Consider the following 18,531-nt stretch of genomic DNA (forward strand, 5'->3'; position numbering starts at 1 on the left):
ATGCAGTACCCTTAAGGACTGTGATTTTAAGAATCCAGCTATGATCGCTCTACTATTACTGATGGGGGCAAAAAGTAGTATGAAACAGAAATCCTGGCAGATCTTATCTATTTTTCTGCCCCTTTGTCATCCTTAAGTGCTCTCAGGATAATCTGAATTGGGTCTCGCACTAAGCTTCCATTTTTTATTTCACCACTTCTTTATGTTTTACAAGGCAATCACTCATAACATTTCACTATTCTCCCTGTAAAATATAACATATGCATTAATATTCTAAACTGATGTTACCCTTTGCTACATGTCTCTGATTAGCAAGAAAATCAATATGTGCTAATTTGGCAATTTCTGGGCTTTGGCTTCCTTGTAGTAACTGTTGTTGTTCATCCTTTGTTTTCAAAGAAGACCAATAACAACACAGGTGATGCCTTGAATTTCTTGTGAATTGGATTTAGTATTTCTTGTGAAAAGGATTTAAGTGAAGCACAGTTGTGCAAAGTCATCAATGGTTAGACTTACTAGCAAAAGACGCTATAGTCCATACTGATGTGTCACTTTTATCAATTTCCCCATCTTCCAGGGTCAATAGCCTGTTTAACTATGTCAGACTAAATCTGTTTTAATGGCAGACCATGTCTTCTCATTTTCATTATTCTAATTTGGGGCTAATTCTGATCTTTTGCTCTAATGGTAGGATGTAAGCTCCCCGAGGGCAGGATTTGTGTTTCCATTTCCTTCATATTCCATTGCCTTACATTTAATAAATGTTTGTCCTATTGGATGGGATGGTCTGACTACAGATGATAGATTCAGAAGTGACTCTTGGATTAGCAACAAGTCATTTCCTGGCATCATTTGAATATGATCAGTTTTACATTCTTTTTATGTTATTTGGTTATTATCAGGTACTCTACCTCCCAAATCTCTTCTTGAAATAAATATTCATGATATACAGGCAAGAGACTTATTTGTAATCTGGCCATTTTCATTTCTTGATCTTAAGCCAAAAATATTTTCTTCATATCTCTATGGAGTTTTAGTATTGAATTCACCAAGCTTTAAAGTATGTGATAATTAAATTTGTAGGGGATCAAACACTCCAAAGAATTTTCCCATTTCTTCTATCTCTTCATCCTTTGCTTTTCATTTGAAAAATGCCTGGGAGTTTCCTCTGACCCCCAAGATCAACACAAACCAACAGCATAGCACAACAGTTGAAAAGGCAGAGGAGAACTTTCCAGGAAATAAAACCACTCAACAAAGGAACAAGCTTTCTTGTTAAACCACAGGCTCCCCATCACTGAAAATATTCTTGCTGAATAGGTAAGACAACCACCATCCAAGAATGATGCAGAAAGGATTCTTGAGAAAGGATTCTTGCATTGAGAGGAAGGATGAAACCCTCTAAGGTCTCTGCAAACTCTTAAAGTCTATAATTCTAAAATGCAAGCATGGATGTCGATCAAAAAAAAAAAAAAAGCCCCTCGCCCTCACGGAACTCACAGTCTAATACGGGAACAACATGCCAAAAAAAAAAAAAATGTATATTCAAGATATATACTGATTGAGTGGAAGGTAATCTTAGTTGGAAGATACTAGCAGCTGTGGTAGAGTGGGGAGGGGATTGGGAAAGGCCTCCTGCAAAATGGCAGAATTTGAGCTTGTCTTGAAGGAAAATGGGGGAGCTAAGAGGAAGAGGAGAGGAGGGAAAACATTTCAGAAAGCCAGTGAAAAGAAAGACACACAGGCTATAAGAAGCACCAAGTAGGTTGGTACGGCTGGATGGCAGAGTGGGACAAGGAGAGCAAAATCGAGGATGGGGCCATGCTGTAAAGGGGCATAAATGCCGAACAAGGATTTTCTACTAGATCCTAGAGGTACTAGGGAGCCACTACAGTTTACTAAATGACGGTAGTGCTGAGGGTATAAGACCTGTGCTCTAAGATGTACTGGAAAATTTTGGGGGGAAGGGCTGGGGGGGGGGATTCTGATCATGTGACTTTTCTAACTGCTTGGCTTTGGGACAAATGCAAATTCCCTGCATAGCATTCCTCTTTCTTCTACCTATAGTTCATTCTTCCCATCCTATCTGTCCTAAAATAGGCAACACCAAATCCTAAAAAATAATCCCACCACCTAATAAGAACATACTTGTACCCACAGCATGGAATTGCATACTGCTGATTACTTCTCTCAATAAATCCAACTGGACATGCTGCAAGGCTGAACAACTGGACTCTCGACATCTGCCGGGGTTACTGGATGCATTAATACAATGATCACCCAGAACAAGCTCTTGCTGAGGAGGACAGAACTTCAGACAGGTAAAGGAGAAGGTGGAAAAACAGAGAAAACAAAGTCTCCGTTCATAATCTAATTGATTAAGGGAAGGCAGGGGGCATTTTCTCTAATTCAGGCAGCAGAATGTAGAGACAAAGGCCAAACTTAAGTCAAAAATATAACAGCTTTTCCCACTGGTGGCTCCTATGAAACACCTTAACAGGTCACCTTGAAACCAAAGACTGAGAAAGAATATCACCATTTCTATAACATAACACCAAAAACAAACAAATAAACCTTGGCAAAGGTTTAGCAAAGGGTTTAAGCTGGGCTGACACCTTAATTAAGTCTGCTCCTGGGACCTGTGATAATGCCCTCCTTCAAGTCCTGTTCTGCAGCTTCCAACAATCATTACCATGCCAAAAACCAAAACCAACAGTATCATATGAGTTGGCTGAGGATGGTGGGAAGGGCCCTGAACCAGGAGTAAGGATAGCTGGGTTCTAGGCCCAACTTTAGTCACTAAGTAGATGTGTGATCTTGAGGACAAAAAAAATCATTTGCTGCCTACTGGGCATCTATTTCCTCACGTGTAAAATGCAACGTAGGGCTCATCTGGTTTAACTTGCACTGTAACATACAATATTATACTATTATATTATACTAATATGCAATATTATAATTATACAATAATAATATGTATAGAGTTCTATTGCATCAGAAAAGATTTCTATAAAAAACAAATCACACCTTTACGGAGGGCCAAGCCTCCTCTCATGACTGACCGTACAGTAATTTTTGTATGAAAGGGAAGCATGAAACCACATTAAGCTTTCAGAAAAAGCCAATGAAGTCAAGTGCTTAATATAGGGCTCCTTATCAATGGGAAATTTGCCAAGCCTAATGTGGCTTTTTTTTTAAACTCCGGTAATTTTCCAGAATGTCTTCTTTTCATCTAATGGTTCTACTTCAGGGGGAAAAAAATTTTAAGAAAGCAATGTTATCACTACAAATTGGCAGCTACATGCCCAGCCCCAGGCAAAACGATGAAGCAGACAGAAGACATGCATTTCCATCTGCTTACCTGATAACTTCACCTGATATTCACACTGAACATGGCCCAAAACTAACTCACCATGTTCCCCTTCCTTTCCTTTCCTCCAAAGACTTCATGTGCCACTTTTTTTTCCATCTCTCTGGGCCTCAGTTTCCACATTTATAAAATAAGAGTTAGATCAGATGATCCCTCAGGCCCTCTAATCAATCCAAAGGCTACTGCAGGCATTGTACTAGGTGATGGAGATAAAAAGACAAAAATTAAACAGTCCTTGTAGGAACTTCCACTTTCTGATTCCATACTCTAATGGAATCTCAGTGATCCCTGTCTTTTATGCATTTTCAACAGTTTATTTTTACTTGACTTGAAGTAATTAATTCCCCCCATTTCCCCCTAGAATTTCTACATGGAATTTCTTTTATTAAGTTGAATTAAAATTTAGTTTAAGAATTTCAGAACCCCCACTGATAGAATGGAAGACACCTAGAGGATGCTGAGAAAACAAAGTTAAAAATCCCTGATCTGAGCAAAACACTAATTATAAAGTGGTTTCTAAACAAAAGGCTGAAGTAATGACAGCTGGAACATAGTCTATCTTGCCCACCTCAAGAGAAATTGGGTGAAGCCTCTCTCATCCACAGAGCCCACTTCTTCCACAATGAAGAGAGCATCACTCTTTATTAGGAAGCATTAGAGCCTCTAGTTCTAAATACCGACCGTGGGTCAAGAGGAGAATCTAATCAATCAACAGATATTTATTAGGGGCCTCTTTGTGTGGTTCCTGAACATCCTACTCCAACAAATGATTGATTGCCAAGTAAGTGGCATAGGCAATGAGCCCCATGAGCTCAGAAGACGGTGAGATCATTGTGGGCTGGAACGGCCTGGGAAAGCTTTGCAAGTTAGTGGGTTGGCAGCTGGGCGTTGAAGGATGGGCAGGATATCCATGGGTAGCAAGGAGAGAGAAGGGTATTCCAGCGCCAAAAAAAAAAAAGGGCACAAAATGTGCTTGTGGGATGTAAGGAGATGAGCTTGGGTGTAGCATAGGATTCATGTCAAAGAGCAACAGGACAGAACTCTGAAAAGGTGGGTCAGGGACACTGCCCATAGTCTAGGAGTCCAACGTTTAACCGGAGGAGCTGGCCATGAGGAGGGAGAATCTGCTGACTGGAAAACGAACAATCAAAGATTCCAAGACATCAACTTAGAGGAAACTGGGAAAATAAGCGTACCATCCTTACAAATGGAGAAATAAGGAGAAGCTTCCTTGTGAGAAGTAGGGCTGAAGGTGACATTCAGTTTGGCTTGAGGCAGATTAGACTTAAAATGGTGGTGGAACATCCAAGTAGAAAACCAAGTAAATACAAAAGAAACACTTAACCCAAAGGACAGCAAAGTTCTGAAATCTACAATAGGTAGTAAAATAAAAGTCTCAAAGAAGGCTTAGATCAAGGTTTCTTAACTTTTCTGTGTGTCATAGACCCCTTTGGCAGTCTGGTGTAACCTATGGACTTCATCTCTGACTAATGTTTTTAAACACCTAAAATAAAATATCAAGAGAATACAAATTATATTGAAATTATTGAACTATAAGAAATATTTGAAAATAGATTAATAAATTCAAATTTATATCAAAAAATTCCTATATTTGAAATATATTAAATAATACTGAAGTTATTAAAATATTTCAAAAAACAAGTTCACACAACCTGGGTCAAAAATCTATAGTTTAAATAGATTCATGGTTCAAAAACCTAAAACAGGTTAAGATAAGATAGAGATACTTAAGATAAGACACAGATACCTCCAGTGGAGGATTGTAGAAAGAATGTTAGATTTGAAGTCTGAGGATCTGGGTCCAAAGTTATGAAACTTACTACATGTAGAAAAATAGAAAGATTCAAAGAGAGTCCAGATCAGCAGTCGGGAACCTGCAGCCTCAATGCCACATTTGGCCTTCTAGGTCCTTAAGTGAGGCCTTTTGACTGAATCCAAATTTTACAGAACTCCTTTTAATTTGGATTCAGTCAAAAGGCCATACTTCCAGTATGGTACCGTGGAAACAATGTTAGATTTGGAGTCTGAGAATCTGGGCTCAGATCCTGACTCTGCCCCTTACTAGCTGAGTGAACCTGGGTAAGTCACTTAAACTTTCCAAACTTCAGTTTATTCAGCTGTAAAAGGTGGGAGGCAGACTAGCCTGACCTCTAAGGCCCCTTTCCAGCTCTAATAATACATGCCCACGATTTCCTAACCTCTTAAATGTGTTATCACATAGGATAATTGTGACTGAGAATCACAGAATCTCATAGCTAAAAAGGTCCTTGGAGATCATCTAGTCCATGGGTGGGGAACCTGCAGCCTCGAGGCCACCTGTGGCTCTCCAGGTCCTTGGGTATGGCCTTTTGACTGAGCTCCAAGTTAAATCCTTTTAGGGGGGTTGTTCTGTGAAGTTTAGATTCAGAGGGCTACACTTGAGGACCTAGAGGGCCACGAGTGGCCTCAAGGCTGCAGGTTCCCCACCTCTTAAATCAAACCTCTTTACTGATGAGGAAACTAAGACCCATAGGAAATGAAGAGACTTGCCCTAGGTCACACAGCAAATTAGTGACAAGGGCAAGCTTGGGACAGCACTCGTTGCCACGTACTAGACAGACCAGTGCTATAACCTAATAGAATAGTGCCTATCTATATACTGACCCCAGTAAATGACAGTAACTTCTGCCTTAGTTTAACCTATCAGTGATCAAAACTGATGTACCTCCATGGATTAAATAAGATTGCAAAATTAAACAGACACATGAATTGGCACAGGCCAACTGACTCTCAGACATTAAGTCTGTCACTAAAGAATCACAGAATTTGGCAACCAGAAGGGAGAAAGCATTCTATAATACAGAGTGTTGGATTTGGAGTCAGGGGATCTGGGTTCAAATCCTCACCCTGCTACTCAGTAGCTGTGGGACCTTGTATAAATCACTTCTCCATTGAGCCTCAGTTTCCACATGTGCAAAAAATAAGGTAAATAAGGTGGTTGGGATGAGAAGTCTAATCCCTCTTCTATGTGACAATCCTTTAAATATCCTTCCCTTCTCACTTTTCTTCTTCAGCCTAAATACCCCCAGTTCCATCAAGCTGTCTTCAAACGCCATGACCTCAAGGTCCTTCACCATCCTTGTTGCCGTTCTTTGGATGCTCTCCAGCTTATCAAGATCCCTCCTAAAAAAAACTGAACACTACACTTTGGTATAGTCATACCAGGGCAGGTATATTCAGCAGGACCAGTATCTCCTTCTTGCTCAACAATATGCCTTTTTCTAATGCAAACTAAGATCGCTGGAATAAAAGGCAGAAATTATGAGTCTCCTTTTGTTAAGTCTTCACATGACCAGTTAGGGAACTGTGACTATTAGCCACATGCAATTTTCACCACTTAGCAGTACTGGGGCAGGGGAGAGTTGGGGGAGGGAGAAGAATTCAAGAAAGGCAGAAAGGGTGTGGTGCTGGTAAATATAGGTTGGAGCCAGTCAAAAACGTTGCCCATATGTTGTTGCATTTAAAACAAATTTACCTGGTTTATCAAAAATGTAGCAAAATGAAAATGACTAGGTGCTTTTCTAAACACAAAATCAGTTATCTTCACTCTATTCCTTATAGCCAGACGGTCAATAAACGTTTATTAAGAGCCTACTATTTGCCAAGCACTATACTAAGCCGTAGGGATACAAAAAGAGGCAAAAGATAGTCCCGGCCCTCTAGGCAGATTTGTTTGGGGGGTTTTATTTCTTTGTTTTTCATATAACCTTTTCTAATTAGTGCTTAATGATCACTGTAACTCGCACCTCTGATCTCTGCACGTCTCCAAATCTGCTATTTGATTTCCACACATATAATAACATCAGCAAGGCAAAGGACAGAAAAGGCAGGAAAATGGTGAGAGGAAGTCCCACTCCAAGTTTAGTGGCTGTGTGACCTTGGGAAGGCAATGAACTCCTGAGGAAGCCCCAGTCAACAGATGATAAACTGCAGAAAAGGCGCCAACACACCTGAGCTGGTAGAGAAGCTTCCTAAATGTAGAGGGGAAAGGCATTATGCCAATTACTACTACGTCACCACCACCACCGCATTTCTCAAATCTATACAGCACTTTCCCTACAGCTTGTGAGAGGAGTGGATGAATTGATCACTAATTTATGAAATTATGAGGTGGGGGCAGGCATGCTTGATTCTTCAGATACTCTGGGAAAGCCCACGATGGCAGCAGGAAGTGAGGCTGCAATCACACTTTAATATGGCACAGAGGGTAGGGACAAGCAACAAAAGGGGACAGAGGCAGATGGCTCAGGGACGCAGCTGGAATGGTGAATGGAGGCAGGTGGCTGGGGAAAGAAGATGGGGAGGAGGAAAGGCAGAGTCTATCACTCATATAACCATGGATTGGTGTTGGGAGCACTCAAAAAAGCACAGACCTTAGAAGATAGAAGAGCACTAGGAGGCAGGAGTTTGAGGGTTCATTTTTACAGGATTTCGAGGCAGTCAGACTACCTCTTATCTGTGCCACCTTGGGGTTAGTTCATTAACATATCAGACCATCTCTAAGTTGTCGGTAAAACGTTAAAGTTAACATGTCGACATCATCTCAACATTATCAACTCCACGTGGTAATCTGCTGGTCTTTACTGTGGAAGTCTGGAATTCGTCTGAGATTGACACCTCATAGGACCAAAGGGCCCTGACAGATGGCTTCTGCTGATTCAGCACATTACCAGGATGTGAATTGGGTTACTATACGGTACAATTTGTAAATGATGCTCCTTTGATCTTTGGGACAGTTTATACATGACTTCCAGGTTCCCCTTTGCAATCTTATTTCCTTCTATTGTCCCTTTATGCTAGCTACTTGTAAGTTTACCATACTAAGCAGAGACATCTCCATTCCAAATGTTTATAGACTATTTTATTTGTGCCTGACTTGTGGTAGGGCCTTCTGAGCTCGTATTGGTCTGATCAGCTGCAGTCAGACACACTGTACGTTGACTCTAACATAGTGATGTCATTTTGGTCCTCTTTGATTACTAAGAACAACAACCAATCAGAAAGGGGTAAGGGGTATGGGGTGGTCGGAAAGATCAGAACAAGGTATAATTTTAATGCAGTGGTGCAAAGTCTCCTTTTTAGATAAGGAACGTGAAGTTCAAGGGTCAAGGGTCTTCCCTCGGATCACACAGTTAGTAAGTGTGAAAACCAGAACTTGACTTATACCATGGTCTTTTCTCCAACACAGACCTGCTCTCACTGCATTACAGGATCACTTCTCCACCTCTGCTCCACCTCTCATTCCCCTGGCCACAGGGCAGGGACGGCACTCTCATTTACTAATTCCACTCATCCCAGTCAAGTATCTAAGTGCCCAGTGGAAGAATGTCAAGATTTTCCACATGCTGGTCTTGGAGGAGAGACCAGCCCACACTCTCTGAAAGCTGCCTGAAGGCAATCTTATTTCTGCTGAGCAGTATATTTGAAATGGTATATTTAAATACCATATGGCAAAGGTCAGCTACCTGGCAGAGGTGGCACCCAGGCTTTCTAGTCTCTGGAAGCTCTGCTTTATTTGAAAAGGAAGAGTGTGTGAGGTGTGCAGGAGGGGGTGGCAGGCTCCTGCAGGACATACCAGGTGAAACTGACCCAGTCAAGTCTGCCAGTACTGCCATACTAAGGCCAAAGGATCAAAGATTTATGATTGCAAGGGCCCTTAGAAACTATCGAGCCCAAATGTTTCATTTTACAAATCTGGAAACTGAGACTGATTTGCCAAGGGTAAAACAGCTAGTAAGTTACTGAAGCTTTGAAGTCAGGTCTTCCTGAATCCAAGTCCAGCATTCTATCAATCATTCAATCAATCAACATTTATTAAGTGCTTATTATATGCCAGGTACTATGCTAAGCACCGGAGATACCAAAAGAGTCACAAGACAGACTCTGACTTCAAGGAACTTACAACCTAATGGTGAAAACAACATGCAAACAAATATATATAAAGCCAGTTATATACAGGATAAATAGGAAATAATTAACAGAGGGAAGCCAATAGGATTAAGAACGGTTGGGAAAGGCTTCCTGTAGAAGATGGGATTTTAATTGGGACTTAAAGTAAGCCAGAGAGGTCAGTAGTCAGAGTAGAAGAGGGTCAGTGTTCCAGGCATGGAGACAGCTAGAAAAAATGTCCAGAGCCCAGAGATGGAGCATCTTCTTCATGGTCAGTATCACTGGATTGAAGAGTATGTGTTGGGGAATAAGGTGTAAGAAGAATAGAAAGTTAGAAGGGGGCTAAGTTACGAAGGGCTTGGAATACCAAACAGATCATTTTATATGTGATCCTGAAAGCCAAAGGAAGCCACTCGAGTTTTGTTGCTTTTTTGGGGGGGTGGGGGGCTGGGAGTGGGGGTACTGTTACATAGTCAGACCTGCACTTTACGAAGATCACTTTGGTGGCTGAATGGAGGACGGATTGGAGTGGGGAAAGACGTGAAGCAAGCATACCCACCAGTAGCCTGTTGCAATAGTCCAGATGTGAGGTGATGAGGGTCTGTACCAGCCTGGTGGTGGTGTCAGAGGAGAGAAGGAGAGGTATTCCAGATATTTTGCAAAAGTGAAATAGACAGGCCTTGGAAACAGCTTAGATATGGGAGGGGTGAGGGAATGGCATGAGAGACAGTGAGGAATCCAGGATGACTCCTGGGTTTCATGGCTGAGAGACTGAGAGGATGGTGGTGCCCTCTACAGTAAGAGGGAAGGTAGAGAGTGGGGAGAGGGGTAAGGGGAAAGTTTGGATATGTTTAGTTGGAGATGTCTACTGGACATCCAGCTGGAGATGCCTGAAAGACAGTTGGAAATGCAAGATTAGAGGTCAGTAAGATTATTGGGGCAGTATAGATATGAAAATCATCCACACAGACAATCCACAGTAGCTGATGAGATCACCACGTGAAACAGTATAGAGGAAGAAAAGAAGAGGACCCAGGACAGAACCGTGAGGGACACCTTTGGCTAGAGGGCTATCTACTATGTTACCTAGCCACCACCTTGGTGACAGGGTCTCCAAGCCTTGAGTTTTCAGTAACTAAGACAAACAGTTAGGAGGAGAAGACTGACTGACCCCTCTCCCCTAGCAGGGACATCTCTTTTTAAATACTAATGCAGTCACCATTCTCAGAGCTAGTCTTAAAAGTGGACAACCTACTCAACCTAAACACCAACCCTACAGTTTATAATCCAACCACAACAGCTTCATCCCTTCCCTTCCCACCCCACCCCTCACCTTATGTCTAGAAGATTTCCTTAATCTTCAGGTATATCCTTTTAAAATTCAAATATCCTAGGGAAAAGGGCCAGGGTTGCTTATCAGCTAATATATTCATTTGTCCTTCCAAACAAATACTGAAAAACAAACACTGAAGCTGAAGCTTAAATACTTTGGCCACATATTGAAAAGACAGGACTCCTTGGAAAAGACTGATCTTGGAAATGACTAAGGGCAAAAGGAAATGGGGACAGCAGAGGATGAGATGGATAGATAGTGTCACGGAAATAACTGGACAGACTTCAAGAGACAGTGGAGGATAGAAGAGCCTGGTGTGCTATGGTCCATAGGAAGAGTTGGACAGGACTGAACAACTAAACATAATTATTACTGGTTAATACCTTTGCAGAGGTATTATTCACTACTGGGTTGGAAAGGATTCTTACCAAAGATTGGTGGGGGATGAGAAAATAAGAGAGAAAGACAGAGCTGACCCCATTGCTACCAATTTGTGAAAAAGTTGTTCCTTTTCATAATTTGGAGTCACAGAAGCACACACTTGGAGCCATAAGGAACTGGAGTCCAACTCCTTCATTGACGAAAAGATGATGAAACTGTAGCACAGAGACAACAGGACTTCCCAAAGTCACACAATAGTTAGAATTCTGTATAAAAACCAGTCTTCTTTCCTCTCCAAACACTTCTATGCAACTATCTTGCTCACTTCATGCCAGTTAACCTGTTAAAATGAAAAAAATCCCTAATTCCAATTCCTAATGCCATTTTTTGTTTGTTTGTTTTCTTTGTGGTATATGATGCTATCAACTATAGTCCATTTCAGCAAAGCCTCTGGTGCTGAATTCATCAGCATCCACTCAGTAGGTGCCTAAACTTGTGCCGCTTCCGGACAACAGACTTTCTCACTTTCATTTTTTCCCATATTGCTTCCTAAAAATACCTAGGCCAAGGTCCTGCACTAAATTGTATGCCTGATGAGATACGATCTGACAAAGATTTTACTGACAAATGAAAAAACAATGTATAAGAAGCTTCATGAGAAGCAGAGTGGATAGAGGGGAAGCCTTGGAATATGGATGACCTGGGTTCAAATCCTGCCTCTGGCACATACTAGCTATATGAATGACCATGAGCAAGTCACTCAGTCTTAAAGCACCGTCTGGAGCAGTGAGACAGTATTAGTTACTGCTAAGTTGCAGATCTGCATTGGTGGAGGGGAATTTCCATACTGGTAGTCTTTTACATAGCTGTTCCAAGAAAAGGGAAAAAAAGCCCCAGGAATGAGATGCTAATAAGTTTCAGAAGAAGTTGAGAGTGCAGGCTGGAGAGGAATCAGACAATCAGACATGGCTGGCGTGGGCCCCCTGTTTAAAGGGAAATTCTGGGAGGAGGAGTCATCAAATCAGAGACAGAGGCTACAAGAGTTGGAGGGTACTTCCAATGAGTGAATTTCAAGGCTTGAGTGAGACTTCTAGATGGAGAGCTTGGGCATGGCAGAAGTTCAAAGTGCAGCCTGGAGAGCAATGACCTGCCCTCTCCCTACCTTTCCTGACTTCTTACACTTCATTAACCCCTCCACAAATTCTACAAAGCAGCTAGACAAGCCTACTTTGCATTCCTCAAAAAACGACATTCCATCTCCTGCCTCCCTTGCTGGTAACACTCTCTCTCCATCTCTGCCTCTTAGAAGACAGGTCAGCGGTACCATGGATACAGTTCTGGACCTGAACTTAGGAAGACATGGGTTCAAATCCAGACTTGGACAACTGCTATGTATGACCCTGGGCAAGTCACTTAACCGATGTCTACCTAAGTTTTCTCATCTATAAAATGAAGATAATAACAACGCCTACGTCCCAGGGTTGGTGTAAGGATCAAATGAGATAATTGTAAAATGGAAGCTACCTTCAGTTCTCTTCATTAATTTCTGCCCACAACATCTCTAAACCATCTTTTCCATCTTCATTGTGTGACACCTAGTTGGGTATAAGAAGATCTTGACCTATCTGTTGCTGTTTGCCAGACCTTGTACCTGCCTCCCCAACATAAAGCCAAATTTTAAGGTAAACAAGAGGATTTTCTGAAACTGGAAAATATAAAATATCGACCTATGGCAACTGCAAAGAACTCAGGGACACCAAATGGACTTTTTCTGTCATGAAATGATTAAGTGCCAAATAAAGTAAAGACAAACTTTGTAGAGTTGAAGCCTTATCTTGGGTACATAACAACTAATATTGACCTTTTCTCTTTGATCCCATCCCTCCAATGAAGACATAAATAATTTCAGGTTAAAATCCAGTGTTAAAATCTTTTCAGTGTTTGCATTGGCAGCTACTCTCAGAACAGCTTTCTCCCAAGGCTATCTGAGGTGTCTCCTACCCGTCCATAAGTCTCCATTTTGCTCCCATCTTCCACAAATGCTAAAAATTCCACTCCTGCTCTTCCTTCTTGCCGCTTCCTAAGTGGGCTCACTTCCTCTGTAGGGGAAAGATGAGTACAGAAATCATCCTGTGGGATTTTGTTCCCACAGAACCCAGAAATGTGATGATCTCAGAGGATCTTGTAAAGAGAGACCCTTGACACTTTCCAAAGGAAAAATGTCTTCTACAAAGGGGCTGCTGCCAGGACTTTTAAAAAGCATGTGCTGGGAAAAAGCTAAGGACGACCACTTCGTATGTTTCCAATTCCACTGAACCACTTCCTCCTTTTATTAACTGCCTGCCTTCCCTGTTCCTCCTATAAAAAAAAATGTGTACTAAGAAAAACTCCAGCTCAAAATCTCCCCCAATCATGGAGCAAATTCTGATGTCCTAGGAAATGTCATCCAAAGGTTACACATCTTTCACTACTGCAGAGACACCTTGAAAAACAGATGCTTTCGTTGTAAAAACAAGCAAATCTGAAAGCTTAAGAGCTGTGATGGATGCAATGACCAACCACAATTCCAGAGGACTGATGAAGCATGCTCCCCACCTCCTGACAGGGAGGTGAAGGACATGGTGCAAAACTCAACATACATATATTTTTTTGGAGATGGCCAAGTAAGAAACTTGTTTTGCTTGACTATGCATACTTGTTACAAGGCTTTTGCTTTTATTCCCTCCCCCTCCCAATGGAGGAGAGAGTGAGAGAGAAAATGATTTTTCCTAATTAAAAAAAAAATTTCTTTTTAAAAAAAAAAAGTAGATGCTTTTTCTCTGTCGTTTTTATACACCTCTCCTTTTTACACAGGTTTCCTGAAAGGGAATGATGTGTTTTTACATATTGGCAGCCTAACAGACTCTTTTTTATTAAAGTTTCTTTTCCTTTATCTTAGTCATATTATTCAATCAATAAGGATTTATTAAATACCTACTATGTGCCAAGCACTGTGCTAGACACCAGGGAAACAAATCAATGTGTACTCACAAGAAGCTGACATTCTAGCAGGTGGCAAGTGTGGGACATGAGACTTTTCTATATGTAAATATATACACATATACATATATGCATATAAAGAGAGAGAATAAATACCACAGTTAAATACAAGGTAGTTCAAAAAGGAGGGCATGAGCAGTTGGAGGGATCAGGAAAAGCTTCATAGAAAAGTTAGTACTTGTAGTAGTAGCAGCAGTAGTAGTAAGTAAGTAACTTTTAATCAGTGTAGATAACTCCCCAAGTAACAAACTCCTTTTACAAAGGAAGATCTGTAACTCATCTATAATTTACAGCTTTAAGAATTGCTTGGGGGGTGGGGCAGCTAGGTGGCCCAGTGAATAGAGCACTGCCCTGGAATCAGCAAGACCTGAGCTCAAATCCAGTCTCAGACACTTGACACTTAGCTAGTGGCCCAGGCAAGTCACTTAACCCCATTGCCTAGCAAAAAAGCAAACAAACAAACAAAAAAAGGAATTACTTGGAGCAAGGAGACATGAAAGGATTTACTTAAGGTCCAAGGCTGCATCAGAAGTTAGACTACAATCCACGTCTTCCACTATGTCTTCGAATCTCATCATAAAGGCCATAATTGTAAACACACCAATCTCAGATCTGGACTTCCAAATTTCACTAATGTCTTCCTAAAGATTAGACGGTGTGTGAGAAATTAAAATTTCACACCTCCTGTAGTAGTAGGGGAGGAGAGTGAAAATCAAAGAGGGAAGAAATGCTAAATCACAGTCTTCATTCTGACAGCCTGATAATCAATATTAATGTCAATTAATACATTATTAATATCAATATCAGGCACTGTACTAAGCCCTGGGCATACAAAAAAGAGGCAATAGGCAGTCCCTTGCCTCAAGGAGATTACAATCTAATGGAGGAGACAACATGGAATCATATATACACAAAGCAAACATATACAGGATAAGTAGAAGATAATTAACAGAAGTCTCTTCTTAGAACCTCTCCTCCAGCCCACCATCCCCATCCCATATCCCTTTAGAGGTGCCACTTCACAGCTGGGGAAAGCCTGTCTTTGATACTGGCAAAATGATGATTCATTCAGAAGGGGTAAAGCCTGTTGCAAGCCTTAATGCTGTATACAATCACACAATAGGATAGCCGGATGCTGGAAAATCAGCTTCTCCCTCAGCAAACCCCCCCCCCCACCATGTGTTTCCTTTGTAGCAGTCATTTTCTATTGTGGTGTATATTTCATTAAAGAATATTTCAATTGTTATTTGGGAAGTTGGATAATCAAATGTGGTTTTTCCCTTAATAATGTGAATTATTCTGTAAAAGTTAAAAATGATGAAACTTTTTGAAAAAGTTACTCTCTGTTAACTGTAGAAGGCAGAATGTTTTGCCCAGCTTTGTATTATAATAACAAACAGCTTGCCTGGTTGGAAAAATTCCCACTTCAATTTAAAACTCACAATGGCTTCTGAGGACATGTCCCATTGCTTAGCAGGCAGGCCCTGAAAAGCTGACCACAACCCCACGTAAAAAGGCACACACTCAGCAGTATGTACAATGCTTTTCCATTACCAGTTAGTGGGTAGAAAACATTTTTCCAGAGCATGCTCCCAATTCTCCTTCTAAAGTCAACTTTCAAACTTGGTTCACCTTAAAGAGATGGACTGAAGTGAAAAGTAGGGTGGCACTCTCTCTCAAAAAAACAAATATTGTCCCCTTGCAGTTAAGTGCTGCCCCAGGACAAACACCAATCTTATTTTCTGTAAATAGTCTGCCCAGGAATTCTTCAGAGTATTACTGGCTATCTCTCGCCATCACTACAGCAGTCCTCACACATTCAGTAAAATGTTGGGCCCCTTCCACCAGTGCCCCATGGACGAAGACCATGAACGCCTGGAAATTTCAGGCTCCTCCCAGACACAGTTTTGCTTGAAATACTTCATAGAAAAATATTGATCATTCACTCACTTCCTCTCCCCCAAAACCCAGATACTTCTTCATCAGTTCCCGTTGTGTGTCAATGCTTCCAATCTGAATAAGGTTACCTTAACTAATACTTGATATGCTATATTTAAGGGCTATGTTCCCTCAATAAGAGCAGATTTCCACCAAACTCCCAAGTGTTATTTCTTCTTTTATACAGACTCTCATCATGTGTAGAAAGAACAATTGAGGAATTTTTTTAAAAAAAAATTATTCTCTAATGAAAACTACACTTTCTCAACTATTTTTGAGGGTTTTTTTTTTAATACAAACAATTATTATTATTTTCTGGGAAAGTCCTTGGATTGGGTTTTCCTAGTGAATATACATAACCTGATTCATACATTTAGCAATGCCTGCCTGTCCCTTTGGTGGTTTTCCCCCAGACATTCCTGAGAGATTTTTTTTATACTATTCTCCATTATGATGTATAAAATTAACCACATGTGAACCTGACTGCATTACATTTGTTTTCCATAATGTATTTAGATGCAGGTTAATACCTTGGTCTCGGCTAGTTCCAAGTACACAAAAAGAAACCTCCAGGTTCACACCAAAGGTTCCCCTCTCTTTCCAGGATACCTGGCAAGCTTTGATTTCAACAAACTACTGAAGAAACTCTCAGTGGTACCACATAGCACACAACTTTTTGTAGCAATAAACATATGGTTACAACCTCAACAAAGCATTTTTTTTTTAAAAGACAGCTCTAGAGACTCACAGCCCCTTAAAGGAAAGGTTTGCCGGCTGGAACAAGCACCCCCTTCCCATCCTCTCATCACCCCTCCTCAACTCCTCTGTACCCCGTAAGGCATACACACACCATCAATCTCCAGCCCTCCCCCACAAGTGGCTCAAATGTAAATTTTCTTCACTTCCTAATCTGGTTTCAATCCATCTCCATCGCCCACCCCCACCCCCACCCCCATCCCCAACAAGAATCAATCCCGGCAAGGAAACAGGACCCAGGGCAACCCCCGCCACAGTGCCTGAACAAAGGAGGAAGGAGCAGCTGCATGCAAAGGAAACCCCATCTTGCTCTTACCCTCCAAACACCGCACGCTTCACCTGGACCCCTAATGCCCTTGCCCCGAACACGCCCCCTACCCCAGCACCCGCTTTATTCTTCAATTTCATTCCCACACTGATTGAAATGAGTGTATGTTCATAAAATAGGGTCGAGAAGCAATCAGGTTTTGTTTTGGGGTTGGATGAGGGGTCCACACGGAGAGAGAGAGTGAGGATCTGGACTTCCCTTTCCTGGTGGGCGGACAAACTATGCGCAACTTAATTCTTCCACCTCTGTTCTTTCCGCGTCCCCCCCCCCCACCCCCCGCCCAACAACCAAAATAAATAAATAAATAAGAGCAATACAATGTGTGGAGAATCTCCCCTTCCTTCCAATCTCTGGCTCTCGTTCCCGCTCTCTAGGGGATCCCCCAGCAGCAGCCGGCGAAGGCTGTCTCCTTGGCATTCCCTGGAGCCCGGGTCTCCATTCCCGGCTCCAGCTCCAGGGCGCAGCGGGAAGCGCAGTGGAAAGATTGGGGAGAAAGAAAGAGCTACCTACCTCTCCAAGCCGCACACCTCCGCTCTTCCCGCAGGACGCGGGCACAGACTACTGCCGCTGTCGCTACCGCCGCCTCCTCCAGCGGTTTCGAGCCCCGCGTCCCCGGCAAACAGAGTCAAGCGAGAGCGCGAGCGAGGGAGCGAGCGCTCAGTCCGTCCGTCTGCCCCGTGCGCAAAGAGAACGCAGGCAGGCTCGCCTGGGGCTCTCAGGAGGCAGTCATTCAGCGCCGGGCGGCCACTCCCCTCGCCGGCTGCAGAAAGGGGAGCCGGTAGGGGCGGAGGCGGAGGCGGGGGCGGCGACCTCGCCACCCGGGAGTCGCCCCTCCGCGGGGAGGAGAGCTGCAGAGGGAGCCGCTGTGGACGAGGTGGAGGAGGAGGAGGAGGCAGCCAGCCTCCCTCGCTAGCAGCTTGGCCGGCGGCTCGGCTTCACAGCGCCCCCAGGTGAGCGCAGAGCGTAGACCTGGCCCCACCGCAAGCAGTGGCCTCTGCAACTAGCCAGCCATCCATTCATCCAATCAGTCAACATTTATTAAGCGCCTACTCTGTGTCAGGTACTGTGTGGTAAGCATTGGGGATACAAAAAGAGGCAAAAGACAGCCCCTGGCCTCAAGGAGCTCACAGCCAAATTCTGCACACACATGCCTCCTCCCAATTCATACACCAATAGATGAAACATTTATTAAGTGCTTGTTGTGTGCTAAGCACTATGGATGGAATCGATAGATCCCCGCCCCCCCTTTCCTACTCTGTATCCTGCAGTAAACCGGCTGAGGCTTTCCAGGATTGTAAGAAAGAAAGAAGGAAAGTAGGAAAGAAAGAAAGACAGAAAGAAAGACAGAAAGAAAGACAGAAAGAAAGAAAGAAAGAAAGAACGAACGAACGAAAGAAAGAAAGAAAGAAAGAAAGAAAGAAAGAAAGAAAGAAAGAA

The 18,531-nt window shown here is 42.4% G+C and overlaps 1 protein-coding gene across 3 annotated transcripts in view; it reads right to left on the bottom strand.

Annotated features, from left to right (window-relative positions):
• The window catches only part of MYO1B (myosin IB), a 220,278-nt gene extending 202,518 nt beyond the window's left edge, over positions 1 to 17,760 (bottom strand). Inside the window, exon 1 of one of the 3 annotated variants that reach the window (XM_027865829.1) lies at positions 17,605 to 17,760. The gene's annotated coding sequence lies outside the window, so the exon portion shown is untranslated. The remainder of the gene's footprint in view (positions 1 to 17,604) is intronic. The other 2 variants (XM_027865831.1, XM_027865832.1) reach the window with 2 other exon arrangements.
• Positions 17,761 to 18,531: the final 771 nt, after the last annotated feature.

The sequence above is a fragment of the Vombatus ursinus genome, unplaced genomic scaffold (assembly GCF_900497805.2).
Source record: "Vombatus ursinus unplaced genomic scaffold, bare-nosed wombat genome assembly UNPS02014779.1, whole genome shotgun sequence".
NCBI classification, from domain to species: domain Eukaryota; kingdom Metazoa; phylum Chordata; class Mammalia; order Diprotodontia; family Vombatidae; genus Vombatus; species Vombatus ursinus.